The sequence below is a fragment of the Saimiri boliviensis genome, chromosome 9 (genome assembly GCF_048565385.1).
Source record: "Saimiri boliviensis isolate mSaiBol1 chromosome 9, mSaiBol1.pri, whole genome shotgun sequence".
Taxonomy (NCBI): Eukaryota; Metazoa; Chordata; class Mammalia; order Primates; family Cebidae; genus Saimiri; species Saimiri boliviensis.
In genome coordinates, this window is record NC_133457.1 from 67,066,967 (window position 1) to 67,085,711 (window position 18,745).

General features: G+C 47.7%; 1 protein-coding gene across 3 annotated transcripts in view; it reads left to right on the plus strand.

Moving 5' to 3' along the window:
* Nucleotides 1–18,745, plus strand: part of TRAK1 (trafficking kinesin protein 1) — a 200,862-nt gene that overhangs the window by 47,765 nt on the left and 134,352 nt on the right. Inside the window, exon 1 of one of the 3 annotated variants that reach the window (XM_074406087.1) lies at nt 2,139–2,218. The exons of the other annotated variants lie outside the window; for them this stretch is intronic. The gene's annotated coding sequence lies outside the window, so the exon portion shown is untranslated. Of the gene's footprint in view, nt 1–2,138; nt 2,219–18,745 lie in introns of those variants that run through there. 3 annotated transcript variants of the gene reach the window in all.

An 18,745-nucleotide genomic window follows, 5' to 3' on the forward strand; every position in this document is an offset into this window, starting at 1 on the left:
GGGTGCTGAGGGGTTAAGGTGTCAGCTAAGATCTGAAGAAACAGAGATGGCCACAGCATGACGGTGGGGCGGGGGATGGGTGGGTGGAGGGTGGCAGTGGGTAAGGGCGGGTGGTGTAAAGGGAGGTTCCAGGCAGAGGAAACAGCAAGACTAAGACCCGTGGGTTCTGAGGAGCAGGAAGGAGGGAGACGGGTGACTCTGAAGCTGTGGGACGGGAGAGCAGTGTAAAGGACGGCCTCTTTTCCAGGCACGGTCCCTTAGCAATCTCACGGTTTATAGTCTCAGTCTGTCATTGGGAATAATCCTTAATGTGAACGTTATCGTATTAATATCACACCTGTTTGTCAGTGGTTTTTTTTTTTTTTCTTTTTTGAGACAGAGTTTTGCTCTTGTTATCCAGGCCGAGTGCAGTGGTGTGATCTCAGCTCGCTGCAACCTCAGCCTCCCGAGTTCAAGCAGTTCTCCTGCTTCAGCCTCCTGAGTAGCTGGGATTCCAGGCATCTGTCACCACGCCCGGCTACTTTTTTGTATTTTTAGTAGAGATGGGGTTTTTCTATGTTGGCCAGGCTGATCTTGAACTCTTGGCCTCAGGTGATCCGCCCGCCTCGGCCTCCCAAAAGGCTGGGATTACAGGCGTGAGCCGCCGCGCCCGGCCTGTTTCTGTTTGTTTTATTTTGAAGTCTTTTGGGGATCTCATCAGGTTCATTTAGGGCTAAATAAACTGACCCTCCAAGGGACTTAGGACTTATGCTGAAGGACACCGTGAAAACCTCAGTGGTGTGCTTTAGGCCTTGAAGCTGACAGAAGAGTGTGTTTTTATAAGTTCTTTGTTATGGCATAATTTTAGATTTACAGAATTACAAAAAGAGTGCAGAGAGTTTCCACACACCCTTGACCCAGCTTCCACTGATGTTAACATCTTACGTAACCAATGACCTTAAGTCTCAAGAGTGATGGTGTGCTTCTGTGCATTCATGCACACATGCACACACACAGGCACGCGCGCGCGCGCGCACACACACACACACACACACACACACACACAGTGCGAGGGAGACAGCCCTGATGTCTGTCAGTCTTTTTATAGCTCATCACATTTCTATGTCCTGGATACAGAGTGGACTCTGGCCCGGGCAGAAGAAGGCAAGGAGCTACTCTGAAGCTGAGGTTCCAAAGCAGGAGATATGGGGAGAGCAGTCAGCTGCTCGAGAGCTCTGAGTGTCATGTGAACCCAGTGCCACTTGAACTTTATTTAGTAGAAGATTGGCCTGAGATACTTAATATAGAAATCCCAGCCATCATGTGATAATTCCATTCTGTGCAAATACAAATACCAGAGAATTTGGGAATGTTCGCTTTGGCTTGGGTGATGCCAAGTCATCTCACTTTTTTTCCATCTAATTCACAAACGAGAACACCAACAATGTATACCAGTACGTTAACCAACATACCAGTGCATTAAGTAACACACCACTGCGTCAGCTAACACACCACTGCATTAACTAACATATAACTAACATACCACTGCGTTAACTAACACACCACTGCGTTAACTAACATATAACTAACATACCACTGCGTTAACTAACAAACATACCACTGCGTTAACTAGCATACCACTGCATTAACTAACACACCATTGCGTTAACTAACAAACACACCACTGCGTTAACTAAGATATAACTAACATACCACTGCGTTAGCTAACACACCACTGCATTAACTAACACACGACTGCGTTAACATATAACTAACATACCACTGCATTAACTAACACACCACTGCGTTAACTAACACAGCACTGCGTTAACTAACACACCCTGCATTAACTAATGAATCAGGAGCATCCGTCTACCCGTCTGCAGGGATTTGATTTTCCTCAGCAGTTCTTTGCCCTGGAAGTGGTCCAGGTTATTTCGGAAGGGGATATTCGATTCAAATGATGGCAGCCATGGGCGCTCACGCCCGGGCTCAGGAGGGAAGCCACTCCCTTCCAGGCTGATGCTGACCCATCCCTCTGCATGCAGCTGTCTCGGGGAGGCTCTGGGACAGCTGCTTCTGGCTCAGGCTGCCCAGCCGGGAGAAGGGGACGTTGAAATTGCAGGAGGAGTCACGGCTGAGCGAGAGCCGCGCACCTGTGGCTGGAATCCTGCGGCCCTCAAGGTCTTGTCGGTGGCAGGCGCTCACCTTCCAACACGCCCACCCCGCTGTGGACGAGGTGCGGTCTCCCAGAAGCAGGACTGGAATGCTGTGGCACTCTTGCGGAGCCCTCAGTCCCTTTGGGGACTCCCGGTATTATAAAGGGGTGCTGTATTAGCGGAGGTGTGAACAAAACGCTTCAGGGCTTTTGATTTCTTTGGCTGAGGATAGATCTTAATTTGAATCATGTTTTTCATGCTACAGCCAATTTCAGAAAAATGCAGCTTGCATCCACATGTTTAAATATTATACTTTTAGCATTAAAAACATGCCTGTCTCAGAGACTGTTTATTATTTAACAGTTCAGAATGCTAAATAAAAAAACCAGCTTAAATACAGCATGAAGATGTTGCTACGTCTCTGAAAAACTTTGTATTTGAGTAATGACACCTCTGAGGCTTGTTCATGCTGCCGGCTTTTTATTTGCCTTTTCACTGACCAGGCATGCGACTTTGTGTGAAATAGGGTTTGTGAAACAGTTTGTGTCAGCGCTGTCTCTGTGCCTTAAAACAAAGTATTGCCGGGCGTGGTGGCTCATGCCTGTAATCCCAGCACTTGGGAGGCTGAGGCGGGTGGATCACTTGAGGTCAGGAGTTCAAGACCAGCCTGACCAACATGGTAAAACTCCGTCTCCACTGAAAATACAAAAATTAGCCAGGCATAGTGGCACACGCCTGTAGTCCCAGCTACTTGGCAGGCTGAGGCAGGAGCATTGCCTGAACCTGAGAGGCAGAGATTGCAGTGGGCGGAGAACGTGCCACTGCACTGCAGCCTGGGTGACAGAGTAAGACTCCACGTCAAAACAAAACAAAACAAAAAACAAAGAAAGTATTTTGCTGTTAAGAAAAAGCAAAACAATGGTAGGTCTTTAACAGAGACTTGAGGCTGCTGCTGCATCGTGTGATTCTCATCGGTGAAGTCTTCGGTGTGTTTTCCAACCTTGTGTCCCCTAGTGTCCCTTGGTGGGACTTCCCTGCAGCCCCCTGAGCTGTTCTCCAGGCTCTGCACTGCAGCGAAGGCATGTTTGTCTGATGAGGGGATGTGCGCTCACTTTCACCTTATCACCTCACTCCCCAGAATGACCTCAGGAGTTGGATGACATGGTCCCGTTTTTGAGAAATGGAAGAGACACTTAGAAATTTTAAGAAACTCAAACAAGGTCACACTGGTAGTGAGTAGTAAAGTCAGAATTCCAGGCCTGTTTTTCAGTTCCAAATCCACTGCTTATTCTCCCAGACCATGGGTCAGCAAATTGGCCTCTGGGTCAAATCAATGCCCCTGCCTGCTGTTATAAATAAAGTTTTACTGAGACACAACCACACTCACTCACTTCCGTATTTTCTGTGACTGCCTTCCTGCTACAGCTGCTGAGTTACAGCAGAGACTATGTTGCCCCCAAAGCCTGAAATAGTTAATGTTTTCCTCTTTATGGGAAACGTTTGCCAAGCCCTGCCCTGGGCTGTGGCTGAAGGAGCGTCCCGGTTGTGTCTGTCAGTAGATTTTTCCCACCACAACCCGAAATGCCTTTGTGGTGGAGTTCTTGCTCTTTTGAAAAGGCATGACTGAATGTCGTGGCTTGTGCCTGGAATCCCAGCACTTTGGGAGGTGGGCAAATCACTTGTGGTCAGGAGTTTGAGACCAGCCTGGGCAACACAGCAAAATTCTGTCTCTACAAAAATTACAAAAACTAGCCAGGCCTGGTGGTACACACCTGCAGCCCCAGTTGCTTGGGAGGCTGAGGTGGGATGATTGCTTGAACCTGGGAGGCAGAGCTTGCAGTGAGCTGAGATTGTGCCACTGTACTCCAGCCTTGGTGACAGAGTGACACTCTTAAAAAAAAGGCCGGGCACGGTGGCTCATACCTGTAAGTAATCCCAGCACTTTGGGAAGCTGAGGCAGGTGGATCACAAGGTCAAGGGATCAAGACCAGACTGGCCAACATGATGAAACCCCGTCTCTACTAAAAATACACACACACACACACACACACACACACACACACACACACAGACAAATTAGCCTGGCATGGTGGTGCGTGCCTGTAGTCTCAGCTAGTCAGGAGACTGAGACAGGAGAATCACTTGAACCTGGGTGGCAGAGGTTGCAGTGAGCCAAGATGGCGCCACTGTACTCCAGCCTGGGCGACAGAATGAGACTCTGTCTCAAAAAAAAAAAAAAAAAAAAAAAAAAAATTCTCTCACAGAGTCTCATGTCAGTGTTGGAAGACTAAGAAATAAAACATATTTTTGAACTGTCTGATTACCCAAATGTAATTCCTAAGAACTCTAAACTATTATCAACTAGAATCTAGGAAGCTACCATGTGATCCTAGCCTAATATCCTAGAGTGAATGTTGCTTCATTATGAAGTTACTATGGAAATACAAGTACATGATAAACACGTTAAGCAGATTACAGAATGTTTCCTAAAATACTGAAGTTAAAATATTTGTGCTGGACTTCCTGGAATGAAAAGCTTTTCTCATAATGATTTATGAATTAATTTTACCATAGAATAGTAAGGGTATATTTTTAGTGGGTTAAGTAGCGATACTTAAAAAAACGAAACAAAACAAACAGGCGGGGCATGGAGGCTTACATCTGTAATCCCAGGACTTTGGAGGCCAAGGGTGGATCAGTTGAGGTCAGGAGTTCAAGACCAGCCTGGTCAACATAGTGAAACCCTCTCTCTACTAAAAAATACATTAAAAAAATTAGGCAGGCATGGGTGTGAACACCTGTAATCCCAGCCTATTCAGGAGGCAGAACCTGAGAGGTGGAGTGGGCGGTGAGCTGAGATCACAGCACTGCACTCCATCCTGGGCCACCGAGCAAGACTCCATCATAAAACAAAATCCCTTTCCCAAACTGCTTGGAACCGGAAGTGTTTTAGATGTCAGCAATATATATATAATTTGCATTATATTTGCTGATTGAACATTTCAAATGTGAAAACCTGAAATCCAAAACACTGCAATGAGTATTTCCTTTCAACACCATGCCAATGCTCAAGAGTTTTGAATTCTGGAGCATTTGGGGTTTTGAATTTTCAGATTTGGGGTGCTCAACCTGCAGTTATGCTGGGTGAAGTCTATTCAGTTTGATATTAATCAGATGATATCAAATGGAATAGCCTTTACCCAGCATCACTGGGTCACAGAACTGTGGAAGTACTAGAATAGTTTATTTATTTGTTTTTTAGGAAACAGGGTCTCCTTTTGTCACACAGGCTGGAGTGCAGTGGCGCAATCACGACTCTGCAGCCTCGGGCTCCTGAGCCCAAGCCATCCTCCCACCTCAGCCTCCCAAGTATCTGCGATTACAGGCATGTGCCACCATACCCGGCAAATTTTTAAATTTTTTTATAGAGATGACATCCCACTACATGGCCCAGGCTGGTCCCCAGCTCCTGGGCTCAAATGATCCACTTGCCTTAACTTCTCAAAGTGCTGGGATTACAGGCGTGAGCCATCACACCTGGCCACCTCTTGAATCTTAACTCCATGTTGAGCTTTTAAAGGGTTTTCTTATTCCTTCTGCCAAAAATGCCTTTCTCAGCCTTCCACTAGAACAAGCCCCCATTAAAGTTTTAGTTGTTGGGGTTGGGCATGGTGGCTCACGCCTGTGATCCCAGCATTTTGGGAGGCTGAGACGGACAGATCACTGGAGGCCAGGAGTTTGAGACCGGCCTGGCCAACATGGCAAAACCCCATGTTTACTAAAAATCCAAAGATTAGTTAGGCTTGGTGGCACACACCTGTCGGCCCAGCTGCTTGGGAGGCTGAAGCATGAGAATCACTTGAACCTGGGAGGCGAGGCTGCAGTCAGCTGAGGTCATGCCACTGCACTCCAGCCTGGGCAATAGAGTAAGACTCTGTCTCAGAAAAAAGTAAAGTTTTAGTTGTGAAGCGGAAGCTCTGAAGTGTGTTACACCTAAGGCCGTGGAGGGATTCCCTTGCTCTGAAATGGGATGGTCATGGAGAGACAGAGAGAGAGCCCAGCATGGGAAGGCTGGGTGTGGATGTCGCCCCTCGCCCCTCCCCACGCCCACCCAGAGGAGCAAGGGCATGAGCTGTGCCCTCCTGAGGAGCCAGCACTTCTTACCCTGGGCAGATGCAGTCCTCCCTGCCCGCCGTGCACGCAGCTCCCAGCCTGCGCGTTTCCTGGTTTCGTTTCCTGTCTTGCTATTGCCTTTATGCATGGTGCTCATCAGGCCCAGTGAGGCCATCTTGCCATCCCATGGCACGGCCGAGGCCCAGCTGTCACTCTGCACCTGGTATGTCCGTAACTGTTTGGGTCCGTTTCCTGGTAACCACCCTGCTCATTTCAATGAGAAAGGCTATGGGTGCCTTTTTGGGGAGCAGGAGGGGGATGGCGTGCTCCCTTTAGCCCCTCTGCACTGTTTCCTGGGCATTCTCATACAGAGGCTCTTGGCTTTGTCCCTCAATACCACACATTCCTAATTATTTGAGCTACTTCTTGAGTAATCCGAGGTCTGCTTTGGATTACTTATCAAAAGTGGCTGATAAAAACTGAGCTGTCGTCTCCCAGATGCCTGTGTTAGTGCTTTGTAGAGAATTTCTTCTTTTCAGTCAAGCTGATTTAAGTCTGGAATCTGACTTTTATTTGTGGACCAAGCAAACCCCTGCTTGCCTCTCTAGGGATTATTTGGAATTAATAAGATCAGGTACTTTCCCACACATGTATCTGAAGTAGGGATTGTTAACTGAAGGAACTTTGATGTGGGACCGTTTGTTCTGAAAATTAGGACTTTGAGAACTTTGTCAGTTACGGTTGAGCACATTTTTTATTGAAAAGAACAAGCTATGTAGCTGAGTGGCTGTGTCCAGGCTGAGATGTTCCTTCTCACTTGATCCTACAGTGAAGTCAAAATACAGTGACAACTGCAGTTTCCATAGCTGCAGAATCTGTTTTCAAAAACACACAGCTGTGATTTCACCGTCGTTCAGTGCACACTGAGAAGCTAATATGGAAATAGAAATGAAGCTTTTCGAAATACATGCCTTAAAACAAAAAATTCCAGCTCTTCTTTGGTGCTTGGCTGAGATTGTCTTTTTCAGGCGTGGTAAGGTTTGCAGGTTAATTGCAGAAGTTACCGGCAGTGAGACCTGGTGACCTGTCACTCTGCCGTTAGTCAGGAACCCCTTACACACTTCCTTCTTGTTTCCGAACACGACAGATGGGCGGGTGAATAGCCATGCTGCTTCATAGGGTGGTATATCTGTAATTGGCCTGTCATGTTAATTTTTTTTTCTTTTTTGGCAATTAGCTTTTTTGATGTGAATTTTCAAAAAATTTATTTATTTAGAAACTGGTTCTTGCAACCAGGCACAGAGGCTCACCACGCCTGGAATCCCAGCACTGTGGGAGGCTGAGCCAGCAGATCACCCAGGGTCAGGAGTTTGAGACATCCTGGCCAACATGGTGAAACCCTGTCTCTACAAAAGTACAAAAATTAGCCCACCATGATGGTGGGTGCCTGTAATTCCAGCTTTTCAGGAGGCTGGGGCGGCAGAATCACTTGAATCTGGAATGTAGAGTTTGTGGTGAACCGAGATCATGCCGTTGCACTACAGCCTGGGCCAGAGAGCAAAACTCCATCTCAAAAAAAAAAAAAAAAAAAAAAGAAAAAAAGAAAAAGAAAAGAAAGAGACAGGGTCTTACTCTGCCACCCCGGGCAGATGGAAGCTCACTGCAGCCCTGAACTCCAAGGTGCCAGGTGTCCTCCTGCTTTGGACTCCAGGCGTGCCACCACCTGCAGCAACGTTTCTTCTTTTTAATTTTTTGTGGAGACTGAGTTTCACTATGTTGCCCAGGCTGGTCTCAGACTCTCGGCCTCAAACGATCCTCCCGCCTTGGCCTCCCAAAGCCCTGTGATTACAGGCGTGAGCCACTGCACGAAGACCGCGTAGCTGTAGTTAAACGAGTTGGATTGGTTATTTTTTGGTGCCTTGGGCATAAAGGGTGAGTCATTAAGTTCATTCTGCACTCACTGAGTTTTACTATGTTTCAGGACTGAGGTCAAAACAGTGAACTAAAACAGGTAGAGGTGAGTCTTTAAGGAATGGTATGTCATAGTCTGCACTTGAAATTTGTATGTAGCCTGTTTGCAGGACGGTACCTATTGAAATAGGCTCTCCATTTCGCCAACAAGTTAGCCTTTACTACTTCTGGGAAATTACCTCAGCGGTAACTGCAGAGCAGTCATTTATTGAGTACTTACTGTATGCTTAGAGTGCATTTTTCTTTGCATGATTGTATTAGTTCAGTTAATCCTGTAACAGCTTCCCATTTTATAGATGAGAAAACCGAGGGTGGCAGGGGTTAACTGACTTTCACCTGGCCAACGTCGTACGGTGACCTGTTCTGACAGTGTCTTTCTGTCCCTGTAGGGTTTGAACTTACAGTGCAAATGCTTTAGGAAATGCATTTGTGTCTGTGTGGTCATGGTTAGGAGATGGGCTTTTATCCAGTTGTTTAAAAGTTGTGGAGGCTGGGCGTGGTGGTTCATGCCTGTAATCCCAGCACTTTGGGAGGCCAAGGTGGGTGCATTACCCGAGCACAGGAGTTTGAACAGCATAGTGAGACCCCGACTCTGTACACACACACACACACACACACACACACACACACACACACACACACACACAGAGTTAGCCAGGCACAGTGGTACATGCCTGTAGTCCCAGCTACAGGGGAGGCTGAGGTGGGAGGATTGCTTTAGCCTGGGAGGTCAAGGCTGCAGTGAGCTGTGATCGCGCTACTGCACTGCAGCCTGGGTGACACAGCAAGACCCTGTCTCAGAAAAAGAAAGCTGTGGGCGGGTCGGATGGTGCAGTGATGCTGAGCTCACCCAGCTCTCAACAGGGAAGGCTGGGTTTGTCACGTTGGAGGTCAAACAAGGACCTAATAAGGAGGGTAACTGAGGACTCTTGGGTGTCGTTCTCTGGGTGGGGATGGGTGGAGATGGGCTGCTTGCGAAGATGAAATTCTACTGGAAATATTCTTTAATTACATTGTACATGTCTCACCTCTATTTAAGTAGAGATACTGTGTTCTGCACTTTGTTCTGTGACCTGCCATTTCGCACTGAATCTCTCCGGAGAGCGTCTTTTCTTGGCTACCATGTCATTCTCTGCAGTGTCACTGGATGTGGTGTTGAGGCGAAAAATGTGCAGATGTGTTATACGGGATGACCAGGCCTTATTTAATAAAAATCTGTATTATTAGACATTTTATTTTCCAATTTTTAACAGTTGTATGAATGCTGAGAAAAGTTACATCTTTGTATGCAGTTACGATTTTTCTTAGAAAATAATTAAGGAAGTGGAATTGCTTTTTTTTTTGAGACAGAGTTTCATTCTTGTCACCCAGGCTAGAGTGCAATGGTGCAGTCTCTGCTACTGCAGCCTCTGCCTCCCAGGTTCAAGCGATTCTCCAGCCTCGGCCTCCCCAGTAGCTGGGATTGCAGGTGCCCGCCACCACGCCTGGCTAATGTTTGTATTTTTAGTAGGGATGGGGTTTCATCATGTTGGCCAGGCTGGTCTCAGACTCCTGACCTCAGGTGATCCGCCTGCCTCGGCCTGTGCTGGGATTACAGGCGTGAGCCGCTGCTCCCGGACTGGAATTGCTCCTGGGTGTGAGTGAGCTTGTCAGCAGCACAGGTTATATTTATAATTAATGCCAGTTTGACAGAGAACATGTTAGTAGCTCATGCTTGTTTTATTTTTCATTTCTTTGATTACCAGTGATTTTTTTTCCTGAAAACTTTAATTACTGAAGTTTATTGTTGTTGCTGTTGTTTTGAGACAGGGTCTTGCTCTGTCCCCTAGGCAAGAGTGTGGTGGTGCCATCATGGCTCACTGCAGCCTTGGACGCCTGGTCTGAAGCAGGACTCCCATCTCAGCCTCTCAGTAGCTTGACCACCGGTGTGTGCCACTGTACCTGGCTACTTTTGTTTATTTTTGTTAGAGATGAGGTCTCACTTGTTGCCCAGCCTGGTCTCCAACTCCTGAGCTCAGGCAGTCCTCCTGCCTTGGTCTTCCAAAGTGCTGGGATTACAGGCATGAGCCACCACGTCCAGCACTGAAGTTTCTTTGCTAAAGATGCAGGTGTGGCACAGTGGCTTGTGCCTGCTGGGTGTTCTTTCTATGTCCCAACTTTTTGTTCTGCTAAGTTTTAAATCTGTGACTGGTGGGGTAAGAGCACAATGAAGTACACCGATGTTTCCCAAGCGTTTGTTAGCATGTTTACCAGCCGCTGTTGCAGTAAACGGGCTTGAGCTCAACACCAGCTTCACCCGTTGGTTCTTAGACCTGTGGGCAAGTTACTTCCGGCCTCGGTCTCCCCACTGGTGACTGAGGAGGGTGATGATGTGGCCCTGTGGATTTTGGACACTCCTTGGGGTAATGCACCCGGGCCTGGCCAGGCACATGGTCATGGTGAGGTAATATGGCAGCCAGTTGTGCCCTTTCCCTGCTGGAGTCCTGATGTTTTAAAAGCCAGGTTCCTCCTCCAGAGGGAGTACAGGCAAAGCCGGCCCGAAGGAAGACTCACAGACAGACCTGTTTTCCTCCCCCACCGTCGCTCACACTCCCGGACCTCTTTCTCACGCTAGCTGCCATGTTAACTTTATCCTAGGCGGTGGCAGCTAGGCAGCCGCTGTTTTTGCCCGGGTGGGGTTCATTCCTCATCCAGGCCTGTTTACTGGGAGGCAGGAGGCCCCATGTGGATTCCCACACTTGGCAGGGCATGGTGGCTCATGCCTGTGATCCCAGCACTAGGGAGATGGAGGCGGGCTGATCTCCTGAGGTCAGGAGTTTGAGACCAGCCTGGCCAACACGGTAAAACCTTGTCTCTACTAAAAATACAAAACTTAGCTGCTCGTGGTGGTGCATGCCTGTAATTCCAGCTACTCAGAAGGCTGAGGCGGGAGAATCGCTTGAACCTGGGAAGTGGAGGTTGCAGTGAGCTGAGATTTTGCTTATTACACTCTAGTCTGGGTGAAACTCTGTCTCAAAAAAAAAATCCACTCTCTCTTCTCCCTTTTTTTCTCCCCCAGGGACCCCCTGCCACTCAGAGCGATGACACAGGCAGTGTGGGCTTCGGGACATCTGGCCCTTCCTGGGCAAAGTTTTCCTCTTCAAAGCAATAGCTTTTCAGCCTGGAGCCTCAAGTTTCCAACAAGCCACCCCACAGAGATTTGGGATCAGGTTATCACTCCTACCACTCTTCCTGGCTTTGGCTTCCAGAATTCCTCCTGGTGTTCTGGGAATGCAGAGAACCCCGCTTCAGGTTCTGATTTTCTGATTGGAAGTTATGGTGGGGCATGTAACAGCATCCTGCTGGGATGCTTCTCTGAAAACTGTCTTCATCCTGCCAGCTGCCTCTCAGGCTGGCCTTGTGCCCCTTGGCTGGCAGTATTAAGTGTCCAGAGGCCACTGTGTACCCCAAAGGGCAACCCTGTTGGCCCGGTTTGCTGGGGAAGCCCCTTTGCCGAGCCGTGTTCTGTAGTCAGCATTCCTACACTGGCCTGGGAGTGCTGTCTCTCTCAGGAGTCGACAGCCAAGTTTTATTCAAGACTTTTATTCTGACTTAGCTTTTTGGGGTCTTTGAGGTGGTGCGTCTTCGCTGGCCCTGGGCCAGCTGGTCTCACTGAACTTGCTTTGTGCCTGAGCGCTCTGCTCGTAAAGGTTCCATTGTAAACCCAGGAGGAGGCCGCTGGACCCCGACGCTGCCGCTCAGCCTCTTATCCTGGTTTCCTGTGTCAGGAGAGGGAGCTATTTATGGCGTGTTATAAATCTGCTGCCATCAGCTCGAGAGAGCTGCAGACCATTACGTAAGGCGGTCGGTGTGCAGTTTTCCCCCTCTTTTTCCTCCTCATTCTGGGAGACAGGGATGAGCTCGCAGAAGGCAGCGTGGTTTGGGATTTCTTTGCTCTCTCAGTTGCAGGATTATTTTTGGAAATGGGGATTTGGTCACACGACAGCAGCTCCCATTCACGAGACGTGGATCGATTCAGTGTGTTTCTCCTTACTTCATAGGTGTCTACGGGGGGGTGTGCACGTGCTGGGGCGTTTGCTTCCGTCCTGAGCAAGTGTTAGAGAAGACAGAGGGGCAGATTCGGGAACTAAATTGGGTCAGAGTCGTTTTTCTGCAGTTGCCTTGAGTTGTGGAAATTTTCTTTGAGTGACGGTTGATTTATTAGGGGGAGTCTCTTTCTCCAGAGCCAGAGAAAGGTTTAGCCTTAAAAGCGGCATTTGTTTTGTGTGTATGTGTGTTTGTGAGCCCGAGTGTATGTGAAATGAGAGTGGGAGGACAGACACACACGATGCAGGCATCTGCAGCCCAGTCCACGTGCAAGTCTGCCCTGAAGTCATTCGAGCAGCATCTGTGACGGGGCCCCCTGGGGCCCTAGCTGTCCCGGCTTGTGCTTTTCAGGAGGCCCTGGGGTCTCTCCCAGGAGCTCACCGAGGCCCTGGCAGCTGTCCCTGACCCTTTGTGCTCGCCTTCCCTGTGCCTCGGTTGCCCTGACCCTGCTCCTGCGTTGAGTGCTGCTGCGGCTGTCAGCTCCTCTCAGTCTTTCTCATTCTGTGGGTGGTCACACGCACCCCCTCTTCCAAGGTGCTTCCCCCCTTCACAGCCCAGGGGAGCAGTATTCCAGTGATCAGCAATGCTTCCCAGTCAGATATCTACAGTTATTTAGATAAACTTTGATCAAGTCACTTAATCTTTCCCCAGTCCTTTTCCCCAACCCCTGCCTCGGAAATGGGGATGATTCTACCAAGCTATAGCGTATGACTGCTGTACGGCGGGCCATATGGCCCGCTGCCTGCCAAAGCCCACCATGAGCTGCGCAGCATGAGGGTCCCATGAGGCCAATGGCGGCTTCCTGGCACACTGGCTCTTTTGTCCACCCGGCGCCGTGTCTGTGAGCCTTCAATCATCCTCCACCTGTTCGACTTGTACCCGCTGTTTTCCACTGTGCAGCCACTTGTCCAGCTATTTAAGGAGTTGGCCCGGACTGATGGGAATGCCAGAAAGGTCAAACAAGGCAGGAGAGTGGTAGGATGAAGAGGGGAGGGATGGGCCTCTTGTGTGGCTGCCGGCCAGCTGCCCCCAACACAGCTCAGCCCCGGCGTTTGAACCCCACTGTCGGCCAAGCTGGGGTATGCGTATTTCTTACACGGACCTGAGCAGTCTCAGCGGGTCTTGGCTTTGAGTTCCTTTGCCCCCATTTCAACAAGAGGGTTGTTTTAAGAGACAACAGAGGTAGGAAAATGGTCAGTGGTCAAGATCACATGGAATGTCTGATTCTCCACTGGACCGTGAACTCCTTTAAGAACGATGCTGCTCACAGCCGTCATAGGGCAAGCAGCGTCTTTGGAGCCACTCAAAGCTAGGCTCACATCCTGATCCTGTTTCCTCTCTGTGCGTCCTCTCTTGTAAAAAGTGGGTGCTGATGTTACTTTACAGGCTGTGAGCCTTAAGCAGGGACACACATGCAAATTCCTGAGCATAGTGCCAGACCACTGGCTTGTTTTGCAAGGCCTGTCATGAGTGAGGTGGCCATAGAGGAGCTGAGGTCTTAGAGTGCCCACCCTGGTTCCAAGTGACTGTCTGCAAGTTAGCTAGCTTCCGGGGGGATCAATTGCTCCTCAGGTAGAAACCCAGTGCTGAAAACACATGCCTCCACTGCATGTTCAGCAGCACAATGCCTGTGATGCTGAGGGTGAGTCTCAGACTTGTTTGTTTTTTTTTTTTTCTTTCCAACTTTTATTTTCGGTTCAGGGAGCACAGGTGCAGATTTATTACATGGGTGAGTTGCCTGCCACAGGGGATTGGTATACAGATAACTTCATCAGTTAGGTAGTTAGCACTGCACCTGATGGATTCCAGTCCTCACCCTCCTCCTTCCCTGAGTAGGCCCCATTGTCTGGTGTCTATCATTTCTTTGTGTCCATATGTATTCAGTGTGTAACTTCCACTTACCAGTGAGAAAATGTGGCATTTGGTTTTCTGTTCTTGCATTAAATCACTTGGGATAATGGCCTTCAGCTCCATCCGTGTTGCTGCAAAGATTATTTTGTTCTTTTTTTTTTTGTGGCTGCATAGTATTCTGTGGCATCCATCCACATTTTGTTTGTCAGGTCCACCACTGATGGCCATCTAGGTGCATTCCATGGCTTTGCTATTATTATTATTATTTAAATTAAAAAAATTTAATCAAAGGGTGAGGTCTGGTTAGATGCAGTGGCTCATGCCTGTAGTCCTAGCTACTCTGGAGGCTGAGGTATGAAAATTCCTTGAACATGGAAAGGGAGGTTGCAGGGAGCTGAGATAGTGCCACTGCACTCTAGCCTGGGTGACAGAGTGAGACTCTGCCCACCCCACCCCCTAATAAAAAGAGGTATGAGGTATCACTATGTTGCCCAGGCTAGTCTTGAACTCCTGGGCTCAAGTGCTGTTGTGAAGAGTGCTGGGATGAAGATACATGTGCATATGTGTTTGTGGTAGATGATTTGGGTATATGCCCAGTAATGGGATTGTTGGGTTAGATGGTAGTTCTATTTTAAATTATTTGAGAAATCTCCAGACCACTTTCCACAGTGGCTGAACTAATACATAATCCATTTCTACCAGCAGTGTATAAGCATATCCTTCTCTCCTCAACCTCATGAGCATCTGTTATTTTTTGACTTTTTAGTAGCCATTCTGACGAATGTGAGACGGTATCTTATTGTGGTTTTGATTTTCATTTCTCTAATGATTAGTGATGTTCAGCTTTTTTTTCATATGCTTTTTGGCCTGTGTATGTCTTTCTTTGAAAAGTGTCTGTTCATCTCCTTTGCCCATTTTAAATTTTTTAAAAATTTTATTTTGTTTTATTTGTTTTCATTTTTATTTATTAAATTGTTATTTTTTTGAGGCAGAGTCTTGCTCTGTTGCCCAGGCTGGAGTATAGTGATGCAATCTCAGCTCACTGCAGCCTCTACCTCCTGGGTTCATGAGATTCTCCTGCCTCAGCCTCCTGCCTCACCACACTGGTTAATTTTTTATATTTTTAGTAAAGATGGGATTTCATCATGTTGGCTAGGGTGGTCTTTAACTCCTGACCTCAGGTAATCTGCCTGCCTCAGCCTCCCAAAGTGCTGGGATTACAGTTGTGTGCCATTGCACCCAGCCTCCTTTGCTCATTTTTAAATGCTTTTGTTTCTTGTAAATTTATTTAAGTTCCTCACAGATTTGAGATATTAGACTTTTTTTTTTTTTTTAAACGAAGTTTCACTCTTGTCGCTCAGGCTGGAGTGCAATGGCTCGATCTCAGCTCACCGCAACCTCCGCCTCCTTGGTTCAAGCGATTCTCCTGCTGCAGCCTCCAGAGTAGCTGGGATTACACGTGCCTGCCACCACTCCCAGATAATTTTTGTCTTTAGTAGAGGTGGGGTTTCACCATGTAGGCCAGGCTGGTGTCAAACTCCTGACCTCAGGTGATCCATCTGCCTTGGCCTCTCTAAGTGGTGCAATTACAGATGAGAGCCACCAGTTCTGACCAGATATTAGACTTTGATCAGATGTTTATCTGTGGATTGTCTGTTTATTGATAGTTTATCTTGCTGTGCAGAAGCTCTTTAGTTTAATTAGATCCCATTTATCAATTTTTATTTTTCATTGTAATCGGTTTTAGTGTCTTTGTCACGAAATCTTTGCCAGGGCTCATGTCTAGAATGGCATTTCCTAGGTTTTCTTCTTAAGTTTTTGTAGTTTTAGGTTTGATCTTTTACTCTTTAGTCCATCTTGAGTTGATTTTTGTATGTGGTAGAAGGAAGGGATCTTGTTCCAATCTTCCGTATATGGGTAGCAAGTTACCCCGGCACCAGTTACTGAATAGGGAGTCCTTTCCCCATTGCTTGTTACTGTTGGCTTTGTAAAAGATCAGATGGTTGTAGATGTGTGGCTTTATTTCTGGGTTCTTTAACCTGTTCCGTTGGTTTATGTGTTTGTTTTTATACCAGTACCATGCTGTTTTAGTTACTGTAGCCTTGTAGTATAGTTTGAAATCAGGTAGTGAGATCCTTCTAGCTTTGTTCTTTTTGCTTATAATTGCTTTGGCCATTTGGGCTTGTTGTTGTTGTTATTCCAAGTGAATTTTAGAATATTTTTTTCTAATTATGTGAAGAATATCATTGGGAGTCTTACAGGAATGATATTGAATCTGAAATCACTTTGAGCAATATGGTTATTTTAATTCTATTGATTCTTCCTATCCATTAGCATGGAAAGTTTTTCTTTTTCTTTTTCTTTTTTCACTTGAGACAGAGTCTTGCTCTGTTGCCCATGCTGGAGTACAGTGGCACCACCATGTCTGGCTATTTTCTGTATTTTTAGTAGAGGCAGGGTTTTGCTATGTTAGTCAGGCTGATCTTGAACTCCTGACCTCAGGTGATCTGCCCTCCATGGCCTCCCAAAGTGCTGGGATTGCAGGTGTGAGCAACCGCACCTTGTCAGAAGCTCCTTTTTTGACCCCTTGGGAAACAGGAGATTTATTGCTCACAAAGGGCAGTTCTTTCTGTGCGTGATCTCCTACTAGAAGCTACCTGTGTGTGGGTGGGAATGGTTTCACGCTCATCACGCCAGTGAGTGGAGAAAGACTGGGCAGGGTGCACAAACCCTCCTGCCGTTCCACTGCCCTCTTTTATAGCCCGTGTGGTGGCACAGCCGGAAGGCAGGGTGTGGAAGGTCGCTCGATCTCTTGGTCCCTTCCTCGTCCAGATGAGGGGTCCAAGGCCTGGGACATGACACAGTTTTCTTAGTGTCAGACAGCTCTTTGAGTTTTAGTTCCAGTTCTGAGTCGCAAAAATTACATAGATTGGAGGGGAATGGGGAGAAAATATTAGGGAGTTGCACAGGTGTATTTTGTTAGCAAATTGGAGCTCAGTAGCAAGCTGGCATAAAGTTGAACAGTGTGTTAAGTACTCTTGACAAGCGGGGGCTGGAATTGTTGAGCACGGAGTTGGGAAGAGTGGGGCAGGGGACCTGGGCCGCCCAGCCAGGCTCAGCTTCCATGTGTACTTTATCCTACTTCTTTTCCTGGCACCTCTTTTGCTGAAAAATTGACCAGGTTGCAGAATTTCTCACTCCTCTGCTGAGAAAAATCCTGCCTTCCTGCCGCTCTCTGGGCAGAATTCAGCAAACTCAACAGAGGCGCTTTCATCTCTCAGCCCCGCCATCCACTCTCACTTTCCTTAAGCCCTGTTTGTTTCTGCCTGAAAGAAGCCTTTTGCTTGGTGTGCCAGTGTGTGCTGGAGCCAGAGGGCATCCAGGGCAGGGGATGCTTTGTTCCTGAGCCCATGTGAAACCTCAGAAATGCCCGTTTACATTAGAGTGAACTTAGGCTGGCACCTTGGGGAAAGGTTGTCACCTTTGCCCTACAAATTCCTAGGTGTCCCCAGAGGGCACATGCTGTGACTCACTGTCCAAGCTAGAAGTGGGTGGAGACCTTGCAAACCAGCTTTTGAGTGGTCTGTAAATGAGGTCTCCTGATCCTTGAATTGTTGTGTCTGGGTCATTTTACATGTTTGACTATTAAACTACACTTTTTGGGGGTGTGGGGGGCAGATAGGATCCCACAGTCGCCCAGGCTGGAGTGCAGGGGCACACTCAGGGCTCTCTTCAGCCTCGACGTAGCTTCCCAGGCTCAGATGGTCCTCCCACCTCAGCCTCCCTAGTAACAGGGACCACAGACGCATGCCACCATGCCTGGTCAATTTTTTGTATTTTTTATAGAGACAGGGTTCCTCCATGTTGTCTAGGCTGTCTTGAACTCCTGGGTTCTCCCTGCTTGTGCCTCCCAAAGTGCTAGGATTACAGGTGTGGGCCACTGGGCCTGGCCTCTTTAAGCCACATTTGTTGTGTGTTGGTCTGTATTGAAAATGAAGAAGTAAGGTTAAACTGGAGCAGTCCCACAGCGCCCGTGGGCCGTGGTCTGCATATTTGGAATACTTAGGAGTGCCTCAGGTGGTTTCCATGGATTCCCGTTGGTCCTCAAGGTTAGCAGTGTGAAATTTGGGAGTTTAGACCCTTTGGTTCCTGTACAAATTGTAAAACCTCATCTTTAAGCTTCAGGGGAACCTCAGAGTCATTTGCACCAAACCCCATCTTCATTTGTCATTATTTATTCCATAGACATTTACTTAGTACCTAGTATGTGTCAGTGCCAGGCCGTGCTTCCAAGGAGCGCACAGTTTTTGGGGGAGATCAGCACTGGACAGATGGTGGTGGATGGACAGTGCACGAAGCCTGTGTCTGATGGAGAGGCTTTCCCAGAGCGTCCTCCGTGAAACAGACGGCACGTAGATAGATGTGTGGAGAAAAGTCCCAGGGTAAAACAGGTTTGGAAATGCTGGCATGTGAATATTATAGTAGAACCAAGAAAAGTGCCCGATTCTGAGAATCTGGAAATTATGATGTTAATGATAGTGATTATTTTGAGAATGTAATTCGTACTGGACACAGAGGTAAGTGCC